Raw genomic sequence first — 12,093 nt, forward strand, 5'->3', positions numbered from 1 at the left:
CTGAATGCTAAGTTTAAATTTATGCTTTACTCCTGAAAAGTATGAAAAAGTTCCCTCTTGACTGGATTTCCCTGATACTTCCTTTAAATCTGAGTTATCATATTGCATGGATGCATTTTTTTTTTTTTTTGGCAAGCCAACTTTGATCTTGTGGGAGAGAAGTGTGGAATAAAGAAACAGAAGCACAGAGCAGTTTGTGAATGTGATCCCTTTGTTCTGGTTGTTGTCCTTCTCTGACCCTTTACTTTATGTCTCCTCTTCATCTGGCATTCAAAAGACATGGCAATATGGATGGTAATCTATAGAGTAAATCGTTTGTACCTTGGTGCTTGATGAACACATTCCATCAGAGTGAGTCACATGTTGGTGTTTGAAAGGAATCAGTGGAATAAAATGAGCAGCTATTGATAAAACACCATGCTGTTAGTGACCATCTTCTGTTCAAGCATAGAGACAATCCAAACAAGGGTCTATAACCAAGATATGGTTTCTACTTAGGGACTATTGAGCAATCTAGTAGCTCCAAGGCAAGGGGACTCTCATTTCTGGAGATGACAAGGTTTGTAAGAGAGCTAAAGTCACACAGCAGTGCATCAAGATGCAGGAGCACTTTGTGGTTAAATACTCCAAAGTTTCTAGCATATGGCTTTAGCCAAGTTACTTAGTTTCTCTAAGCACCAGTTTCCTCCTGTCTCAGAGGGATGTGGGTATTTAACTAGTATGACTGTTTTCTAAAGACATGGTTTAAGTGCCTGAAATATGTTACTTGTAGGTAATTATTATTAATAAAAATGTTAGTATTGTTCAGAACTCCAAATTCATATCAGCTTTCAAGGTTTCTGCTATACTTAATTCAACAAGATACACAGACCATGGGGATAAATCTTAAAGTCAAATGATTATCTCAAAGCGATTAGAGTGTGCGGGCAAGGTGACACATACCTTCAATTTCAGCACTTGGGAGGCAGAGGAAGGTAGAGCTTTCTGAGTTCAAGGCCAGCCTGGTCTAAGTTGGTAGTTCCAGGACAGCCAAGACTGCATAGAGAGACCCTGTTTCAAACAAAACAACACAAGAACAAAAGAATGCTTAGAGTATATATACAGAGGAAAAATTTTCATGAAGTTTTGAATTAATATACTATGTCCATTAGTTTTCACTGTGCTGTTTTAGCCTTCAAACTTACACAAATAGAAGTCATCTACCTTAACCCTTGGTGGTTTCAGTCTGTGTAGTGGCTACAGGGTGGTGAACTAGTTTCTTCTATTACTCATACTCTCCTACATTTTATTTAGACCACTGCCGAACCTCAGTCTCTTGCCTTTGTGTGAAACAGGTGTAAATTTGCTCAATGCGTTTCAGAAAAGGACTATAACCACCATTCACGCGAAATCATTATTTTGTGTTATAGTTTCGATAAAGTGTAGGAAATTAAGATGAAATACTGAAAATAGTTTTAAATATTATTAACATTTATTAATTTTTTATAAAATAATGGGTTTTTGAAATGACATTTCAGGCATGTATATAACATAACGAGTCCCCCATCACCATATACTAACTCCCTCTCCTGCTGTCCCCTTGCCTCTTCTTCAAGCCCTCTTTATTCTTCCATGAGTCTTCACTGTTTTCTTTCTCACTCTTAATTATTGTTGTTACATGTATACACACATATATAAATACAACTTGATGAGACCACTTAGTCTTACTTGTATGTATGATTCTAGCACTGACTAATTGGTACTGGATAACCAATATGGGGCTCATGTTGGGGGAAGACCATTAATTGCCTGTAGCTCTTCATTTAGGGGTGGGACCCTGTGAGAATTTGCTTGTTCCTATATGCATGTCAGCTCGTGCTGTCTTTGCTCAGGTCTGCTCTAGGTTATACTACTGTTGAGAGTTCATGATGCTGCTACCCTGGCCTGTATAAAAGACACTATTTTGCAGCAGAAGTGGTCTGGGTTCAAAGATGAAATCAAGAAAGAATTTAAAAAGTTTTGAAAGTAAAATTTAGTCAACTCCAAAGACAGTGAGTTTGGTAAGATGTTGTTGATGTTCTGTTGTGGAAATAAAGAAACCACTGAAAACTAGACTGGTTTGGGGTCAAGTATTTTTGTCTTAATGAGCCTCAAGTTTTTTCTTTTTGGTTCAGTGAGCTTGTAAGTTTATACCCAGTAGCAATGTGCATTAGTTACAACCTTATGGCAGGGCACCTGGAAAGGGTGGTATTCTTGTAGTTTCACTGTTGAATGTCTCAGAGGAGAAGTGAAATTCTGCAGTCTGGGTCTCATGGGTTTCCTTGGTTTTCATCTATGTTTGCATGTTGAATCTTTCCCATGTCAGGTTATGTATTTGCCCGTTTGGAATTGAAATTTTTATAATTTCCAGGCAAGGCATTCACTGAGTGCTCAGCTCTAAGTAATCTACAGAATCCTCTCTAAGGCTCAGGGAGAGGAGGTGAAAGGAATATATGAGTCAGAGAGGGAGAAAGGCTACAGAGTACTGTATGCTGGGCATAATATAACCATTGCAAGCATGATCCCACAGTAGTCGTGGATGCCTGGATTGGGCATATAGACTCCTATCCTAGGCTTATCTGTAATAGTCTTATCATGACTTAGGGAGAGACCCACTGGACTATATATATATCCCACCCTGATGAATTTCTGGCTACTGGTAGATTCTTGGGGCAAAGAATACTTGTGTACCATCAAATAATCCCATGGACATCCAGTGGTAGGATTGAATACATGTACCCACCATTGCAATGAACTGAACTGGAAGATTCATTCTAATGGCACCATTGAATTACCTGTAAGGCAGCTATCATTCTTCTTTTTCTTTCCTGATTTAGTGATGCAATCTAGGGCCGTGTACACATTATGAACATGTTCTATGATTGGGCTCTGTTTCTACTACTAATTTATCATCTAGAGTAATAAGGTTTACAATTATAATCAGAAACAGAAATGTGATAAGGCAGAAGACCATAATAATAGAGTAAGAAAACCATTAAAGTACACAGGCATGTACACACACACACACACACACACACACACACACACACACAACTGAAAGATGTTATGAAATTTTCACTGAGAGCTTTAAAAGACATGGTTAGGATTGGTGAGATGGATAAGCGGCACTAATCCTCGTGACCTGTGTCAGAGCCTCTGGACTTGCATGATAGCAGAATAAACTTCCTCAGGTTGTCCTTTGACTTCCTACCCCTATATGTGCAGTTATATGCCCCAATAAATGTAATAAAATTTAAAAACAGTTATAAGAGGCAAATCTTGACTTCAGTGTTATAGTTTTGAGTGACAATGCCAGAGTTAGTTGAGAGTTCTTAGACCTTTCAAAGCTATGCTTAAGGACTTTGATGCCACTGTAGTACAAGGCAAAATTCACACAGAATGAGTGCTGAAGTTGGGGCTGTGAAATTACAGAGCTCTCGTATCCTTTTTATTTGACTGACTATATTTATGTGTGCTCAGTGTCCTGGCTGTGATATAGTTCCAGAGAGAGGTGAGGTACTGAGAGCCTAGTGGACTTCTCTACTCAGTTAAAATGTCATGATGTGATGATCAAATGTTCTCCATCTGGCCACCCACTGTCAACATCTTAATAGCCACTGTATACTGACATAGCAAGTGAAGTATGACCTGTGGGTGGTGTTGCCATGGTGATGATCATGGGAAAAGTGGTCATCCAAACTCACGACTGATACATCCTTCTGTGTCATCTCTTGCATGTCTTGTCCCAAAATTTGGACACCTGCTTTGGTCTTACAGGGCTTAATTTATGTATTTTATGCCTTAGGGCTGCTCAATGGTTGCCATTAGTGTGTTTCATGTACATTTCATATTAAATAGGATTTTATATGCCAATCTGAGAATTTAATGATCAATTATAAACTTGTTTCCCTGCTAAAATATATTTAAGTCCAAGTCAAATAAAGTAAAAAAATTTGAGGAAATGGCCCTTTAAAGAAGGAAATTGTTTCAATTTGTACTTGTAACTTTACATCAGTATATAATAAAATATTTTAGTGTTTCTTTGGAATGAAAGCTGTAACTTAATTTTAATAATGAAGTAAAAAAATTGGAGCAACTAAAACTAAGCAGTATAGCATATATGAAGGTTTTTTAAAAAATATGTGTTGTTGAATTAATTAAGAAGAAAGTAATTTCTATATAGTCATTTAACTTTAAAATGTATGGCAAGAGTTTAAAATTTTCAATTGTATTTTATAATGATGCTTTTCTCACCTTGTTATTAACATGAAGTTTTTCTTCTATAAATGTATGTTGTACCTACTCTAGGTTTGTGCTGAGTGGTGGAGACAGCTAACTTAAAATTTATAATGTTTCAAGTAATCTACAAATTAGCTGGCCCAAGCACAGATAATTAACTGCAGATGTTTAGATGGTAATGTTGGTCAAGTTGTGATTGGCTATAGACAAATGTGGAGAGGAGTGCAGAGTTACAGTGACCTGTTTAGCTAAATATAAACCTCTCCTGGAGAGGCTTTGTGTCTGTCTTTAAGGTCCTCTAATGGTGGGGAATAATAAGATAATTTCGTCATTAGTTGTGACCTACTGGTACATGAGGGAAAATAATGTGGACATTTCTCTCTGTGTCTCTTCTCACTCATTTGAATAGATAACCAAGTAGCCTCTAAACATAAGGCCTGTTTCTTTCTCTCTTTCCAACGTGATCCCTACCCTTGCAAGCTTGGTTGGGAGGACTGCCTTCTTGCTGGAGGAGTTTACTCTTAAACTCTGCCCTCCTCAACTAGGACCAGAGCTAATTCAGTTAGTCTCTGCAACTTGGTCTCCGGATGAGATGCCCAACAATGTGTAAAGGGCCCAGAAAACAATCAAAGAAGCGCTATCCGAGAACCCTATGATGCTCGAAAATAGCTGCAAGAGAAGTACAGCAACTTCAGCAATTACCAACAATACATGTTTTCTATAAAGCAAGCTATGAACCATCTTGTTTAATTCTCTTAGAGGTTCATAAGGTAAGCCTCAGAATTAAGCCGACTTTTTCCCCATAGGAAAATCCACAGATTTTTCTAAGTTTTAAGCCTGTTCTTTAAGCTTATGCAGGTGGTAAGAGAGACCTGAAATTCTCCCAAAGATTATCAACATGAATCTGTCAGTTATTGTGCTAGTACTTGCTACATATTGGTAATGGTTGTGCATTCTTGCCGTTCTTTGGGTGACCAATGTCCTCAGTCTGGCCAATTAGTTACGTGTGACTTAAAAGCAAGTTATTAAATTATTCCCCTTTGCTAGGTTCCCTCACCTCTCCCCTCCCCCCTCCATTGCCCTCCCCCTCCATTACCATATCTCTCTTAGATTAGAAGCAAAGGCCCTGGTGGGATTCATTAGCATGGAGCAAGGAAGCCATGCTGATGGAGCTCTGTTGCATGCTCTACATTCTTTAGCCCTGCAGTCAGGATAACACTGGTTAGAGAGCCCCACCAATACCTGAGAGGACTAACAAGTCGCTTTGTCATAGATAACTGTATTGTGTGTCTGAATGTACAAGTCTGTGTTGTTTTTTTCCTATTATTATGTGATATTTCATGTTGACTTGTCAAACTGAAAAATGCCCATATTGATTTTGCAGAAAGCCTCACGTGTGAAATAAATGCACTCAAAGACGCTTCACAAGTAGCACTTTGGAGCTTCAGATGTGAAATGGATCATTCCTCAATCTGTAATAAACCCTTCTGTGAAGCTCTTCAATCAAACCTGAGAAGTCAAGGTGAAACTGAAGGGAGCCTGGGGTACTCTGTGAGTGAACTAGCTGGCTGAGAAGGGAGCCTAGGCTGTTTGCCATATGCTTTTTCCTTCCTCCTTTATCATAGGAAAGCTGTCAACCACTGTGTGACCTTATGTGCTCTATGTGCATGGTACCTGGGTACATAACAAGGTGTGTGTGTGTGTGTGTGTGTGTGTGTGTGTGTGTGTGTGTGGTGTCTTGTGCACCCTTGATTTCTTTCCATTTATCATTTTTTTCTGATAAGATTATTTTCAGGTTACTTTTAAGGTTTGCATTTGATATAGATTTGTAAAATAATAAATTAATAAATAGCTCTACTGTCACAATGCTGAACTGACATGTGTCTCTCTTATAAAAAGCAGAACTCAACCTCTTTGAAAGTTAGTAACAGCAGACTGGACTGGCATGGCTTGTTAAGCAATGACCCAGGTATATATAAGTGTGAATAAAGGAGTAAGGCGAAGCTACCGTAAGGAAAGGGAGCATCATTCTACAGAAATCAGTTTTTATATTACACTTTAGATATTTTAAATTAATTTTTATCAATGTGCACATGTGTGTGCATCTGTGTTGTGTGTATATCACATCTATGTGAGTACAGTGGGTGTCTAGAAGAGGGTGTTGAAGCCCATGGAGCTGGAGGGAGCAGCCTGACATGCTGCTGAGATTTGAACTTGGGTCTTGTGGGAGAGCAGCCAGTGCTTCTAATCAGAGTCATCATCTCTCTAGCCCCCAACATTTTACATTTATTTGGTGCCACATTTCTAGCTGGAAGATTTGGGGTTAACTTAAAAACAAAACAAAACAAAAAAAAAACAACAAACAATAAAAACAAAACAAAACAAAAAAAAAAAAACAACAAACAAACAAAAACCAAACCATACTAAACCAAACCTCCAGAATTTTCAGTGGTCTGTTTAACCTGGAGGAATAGAGAGAATCCTGACACTAAAGTACCGAAACTGCACTTTGGAATTTCTACTCAGGTACGGAGTGTGTTTGCCAATAGTTTCTGATGCTTTAAGCTGCTATGAAATGATCGTTATCCCATAACTATGCCGTAGCTTTCCTAAGCCACAGAGACAGAGTTGTTTGTAAAGCTCCACTATTAGTATAATCTTAAGAGCGTATTAATTGCCCAGGAGGTTCATGTATTTGTTCTATACATGTGATTAAAGATCACAGCAGCTTATTCGGCATCGTTGTAGAGAGGGAGAAAATGACTACTGTAACGCTCGCTCGCCACTCTCAAGTTTCCTCTACTGCAATGCCCTTACACCTTTCCTTCCCGGGCGTTTTGTAGCATCCTAAACAGAAGGATATTGCAGGGAGCCCATTCTGCTTTGATCCTTGTGCTTGTTGTCAAAGCGCTTGGGATTGAAGAGACTGTTGGCTACAATTGACTGTGACAATTAGGAGATGATCAGAGCCCTAGAGTGGAGCACTTAAAGGGTAATTTACATGTCAGTTTGTCGAATAAAAAAAAAGATATTCAGCTAAGATTTTTCTCCCCCCTCAGAGCCTTGTAAACTGCAATTTGTACGCTGGTAAGAAAAACCTGGCAGAGGAGTTAGGATGCCATTACCATTTGAAAAGAGGCAATCATAAGGCGCTTCTGAGCCCTTTGTCCACTGAAAATGCTGATTTGCAGGCGGTGAGTGAAAAAGTGGAACCGCCACTGAATAAAACCTTGAGCTAGGTAACTACCCTCTACCCCAACACTTGGTGGCCTTTTAGCATCAGTTAGAGGTGCTCTTTAAAAAAAATTGTATCTTAAATCCTACATTTCCTATCATTACAACATTGTTATTGAGCACGAATGTTTCCTTTCCACCCTCAGAAGAATCAAAAGAGATACTGAGAGGTAAGTGGGACACAGGCCAAACTGGTGACAATCAGACCCAAGCCATCAGTTGCTGGTATTTCCCTGTACGATACAGCTTCCCTCTAGCCATTAGTTCAGTTCGCTGTTTCCCCTGCATCGCATCCGTGTACTCTTAGGTTTTTCTGTTTTTATTTATTTCTCAGGCTTAACAATGAGAACCATTCTTCCAATGTCCTTGCCACCAGCCTGATCATCTCTATGGCCCACCCTAGCTCATCTGTGCGTATAAGGAAAGTTGAGTAACCAGAAAGTTCACCCGTAAAATCACAATGTTCTATGTGGTAATATGTAAATCTGGTGCCTGTGTTTAATAGAGATATGTATTAACTTGCCATTGCTGGTATGGCTTCCAATCCAGGATATGTGTTCTGGGCCAGGGTGAAGGACATTTTTAGAAAAATAACACACCTGGTTACAGATGCTGTTGTCTTTATGTACAATATCAAAGAGTGCTCCCAGCTTTCAAAAGCAGAGTTTCTGACCCTGAAGAGGATTCTGCCCATGACAACTCCACACCATAGTACTGATATGGATCTGGGTTTTAAAACATTCCCTTCTTTAGAGAAGTTACCACCTTGTACTTTGGAATGTGTGGGCTTTTATTTTTCTAAGTTCACGAATCCAAAACTTTTTTTTTCAAAATAGGGCTGATTAAAGGAGTCACATTTTACTCTTGGGCGTTTCTGAAGAATCACAATGAGTGTGGAGATGAGCCGAGGAAAGTTCCTGGGCATGTACTCTTGCCTCCATGACTGTATTATGAGAAGCCCTGCTTCTTGATAAACATTTTAAACAGTTGGGTTTTCCTAGTGTACATGTGCACTTTGTAAACAATAGTGGACAAACAAGAATAAATAAGGATGAACAAATGCATCAGTTACTAGGTGTATAGAGGATAATGAGAAAGAGTCAGAGAAGGTCTAGGTTTCCTTAGCATGTGCCTTAGGAGCAAGCCGTGCTAAATCTGTATCAAGAGTCACGCACAGCGGGAGGTGTTCATCTCCCAGGTAATGGGGAAATGATGAGCAGATGAGCCACCCTCATATTGATTTAAGCATTTTGTTGCAGCCAGTCACAATTAACTTTGATTTGTTTTTACTTTCCTCTTCTGGGTTTGCATTTAAAATGCTCTCAGAGCACTAATTGTATAAAATTCTGGTAACTGTGCCTCTGCGATTCAGAGGCGTAGCAAGCGAGTGAATGGGAAGGCAGGGTTGCGCAGCATCCTGAGGACTAGACTATAAGGACATTCCTACTTGGCTGAGACTTGTTGGGAAGGCGAACTGTAACATGAGTTTCACAGTTACATGAGGGATGCTGCACGAGCCTCTTGGATGCTCCTTCTCTTCAAGGAACTCCGCAGAGCTGCTCTGCGACTTAGCAGCTGATTTTCATTTTATTTACAAGAGAATATTTAGGTGAATAATATGAAAACACTGGAAAAGCATGCTTATTTGACACTTAAGTAAATGGGAACCCCTTGAAAGCTCATTTGGAAATATTTGAAATGACGTTTTCTTTTCACTTTTATACTATACAAATTGCCATGTTGTGACAAAATAAATTACAGGAATGCTTTGGAAAGTTTGTAGAAACCTGCCTAAGGAAACACCATGTACATTTTTATAGTTAATTCACATGTCAGTTTTCTGAAATTCTGTCGCTAGAGAAAAGTCCTAGGACTTTTGGCCGAATATCTACTCTCCTGTTTTAGAGAGCAGCTCTTTCTCTCTACTTTTTGAAAGCTACACTTGGGTTGCCAGATGTGATAGAAAATAAAATATGAAAAACATGTCACTCATTTGTACTTCCTATAATTAAGTAGTATTTCGGTTTGAGCATGTCTCAAGTACACACTAACTTTTTTTTATCCATTGACCATAGGTGGCACTCTGATTGGATAGAAATTCTAGTCAGAAGTTGAAGTTGAATGCATCACTCAACTATTTATAAATATATTTGTAGACTATTTTACTTCTCATGGTCAGATCAAGTAAACCAACAAGCTTGCTTTCAACTAGAAACCAGAATCTGAGATGCTGGTGTTGAGCTTAATTTACCCATCAGGGTTTCCCAGGTTAGGTTGGGGGTTGCTATTTTCCATACACAATGGTGTCTGCGTAATCTTTACTAAAATGGAGACATCTGAGATGCTGGCTGAGCGCAGTGGCTTACCTGTGTGGTGGTTAGGCTTTGACTGGAGTCATTGGCTATGGTGTAGAGAATGGAATGGCGCGTACTGGATTTGTGAGCCTTGCTTTCCTAGTGTGGCAGGTCAGACGCTACGTACTGTAGCCAAATTTGAAACCTATGTGATTCTGATCCTGGCAAGATCTTCTGGGAAGGGAGAGAAGCTGTTTCCTGGCGTTTTATTTTGTTTACAATAGTTCAATGTGCCACAATTCATAGGGAGTCAAGTATCTGATTTGTCCTTTTGGGTCAGTATTCATTTTTACTGGCCACATCTTCTTGGAGTTTTCCACAGCCTCACAGAAAGATCAAGTAAGTTTAGAGCTCATGTCCTTCCTCTGACCACATTGCTCTACCGGACATTTTCCTAGGAAGCCCAGGCTGGCGTTGGGCCTTCTTATCCCTGGAGAACTTTTTGAATCTCCATTTTCCTGCCCGATAGCTTTCCCTGAGCAGCAGAAGTTTGCTCAACACTCCTCCAGCTATGGGCAATGTGGAGGGAGTGAATTCCCAACATGAACAGCGTGCAACCACAGAGTGAGTGATAGGCGTCTGTGGATAAATATTCCAGCCAGGTGTCCTGTGCACAGGCAGTTTTGAGAGGCACCCACACGCTTCTTAGAGGTCCTGTTTTTACCAGATGGGATTCTATGAATCCTTTTGTATGCCCCTCCGCCCGCCTGCCCTCCCCACTTCCTATATCTGGGGATAATATTCTTCCAAACCCTGGCCTTACTTAGACTTTGCTTTTAGGGACATTCCTTCCCCTCCGGCCGGCTCTAAGCACTCTTCTCTCTTCAGCTAGGTAATTGGTTCTTTGGTTGCCCAAGTGTTTACTTCCTACTGGAAGAGGAGAGAGCTGCAGCTCCGCGGTGGTGTATTACTGACCCAAACCATGTAGGTTAAGGAACAAGTCATACACTGTCTCTCCTGAGCTCTCCTTGTCTCTCCTGAGCTTTCTTTTGTCAAGAAAACCAACTATTGGATGCAACATTCGAGGGCATAGACTTAAGTGTGGAGACAGGATAAATCCCAAATAAATGTGTATTGACTGAAATGGGCATGATCTTACCAAGGACTGATGCCTTACAGCCATGAGAGTTCCTGGGCCTTCTCCCATGAGCTTCAAAGGGGTGTCAAAGCCTGTCTCTGCTTTGAGTATGAACGTTCACGGTGTATGTACAAACTATCATCTCCATCTTCCTCCTCCTGCAGGATGACGACACCCTGAGGCTGCTTCCTGCAGAGATCTCCTATCAAGCTTAGCTAAACCTGCCTCCTTGTTCAACTGTATACCATAAACCCATCTGATTATGCACTGTATATAAGAAACCAACCTCCTCAATACAGATGAGAGGTTCCAGGTTGCTGTTGAACTTGGTGCCCTGCCTCAGAGCCAGTGAAACCTACCTGACCCAGTTTTTCTGAACACATGTTGTTGTATCTGCCCTTTCTTCATTTCTTTGTTTCCCCCATTAGGTGTAGCATATCACTGAAGTCATGTGGAGTGCATTGCTGAAGGACTTATGAGCAGTATTTGAGATACTACCTGAAAGAAATATTAGCAACCTATCTTGCGGATGAAGTAACACATCCAGGGAGAATGTGTTTTGTTTTGTTTTGTTTTGTTTTGTTTTGTTTTTCTGCAAAGTTAGTCATATTGACTACATTATAGTCTACAATATAAAAATTAAAAAAATAAACACTATATCACGCACAATGAATTTATAAAATGAAAAATTTAAAACCATATGTATATAACCTGTATATGTAATGAAATCTAGAAGTACAGATTTAAAATGAAATTGAAATTTCTTCATCAAATGTCAATGGAAACAACCAGCAAGATAACTGGGCAGCAGGTAAAGACAAGGACTCAGCTTTCATCAAAGTAGGCAAACATTTTCCTTTAAGGATCTTCAAGTCAATACATAGTTAAATAACAGTTGTAAAGCATTTGTCCATCATGGGAGCTAGAGCTCCAAAAAGATCTATGATCCCCCTGCTACCCTACAATGTTCCCCCCTGCCACCCTACAATGGTACCTTTATACATAACCATACTTCAATACATTCACAGAATTAAGTAATTGCAGATTGTTGAATACTGACTTCAATAAAATCAAATCTTTGGTGATCTACTTCACTCAAAAAATTATGCAAGGCACATTTTGAGATGACTTGTTATCTGAAAAACTTAAAATCTTAATAGTGCCTTTAAT

The 12,093-nt window shown here is 39.6% G+C and overlaps 1 long non-coding RNA gene across 2 annotated transcripts in view; it reads left to right on the forward strand.

Annotated features, from left to right (window-relative positions):
- Positions 1-11,659, forward strand: part of Gm28643 — a 30,500-nt gene extending 18,841 nt beyond the window's left edge. The window contains exons 2-4 of one of the 2 annotated variants that reach the window (XR_374336.2): positions 4,803-5,027; positions 5,642-5,779; positions 11,088-11,659. This is a non-coding gene — a long non-coding RNA (predicted gene 28643). Of the gene's footprint in view, positions 1-4,191; positions 5,028-5,641; positions 5,780-11,087 lie in introns of those variants that run through there. The other variant, XR_866186.2, reaches the window with a different exon arrangement.
- Positions 11,660-12,093: the final 434 nt, after the last annotated feature.

This window comes from Mus musculus, chromosome 2 (assembly GCF_000001635.26).
Source record: "Mus musculus strain C57BL/6J chromosome 2, GRCm38.p6 C57BL/6J".
Taxonomy (NCBI): domain Eukaryota; kingdom Metazoa; phylum Chordata; class Mammalia; order Rodentia; family Muridae; genus Mus; species Mus musculus.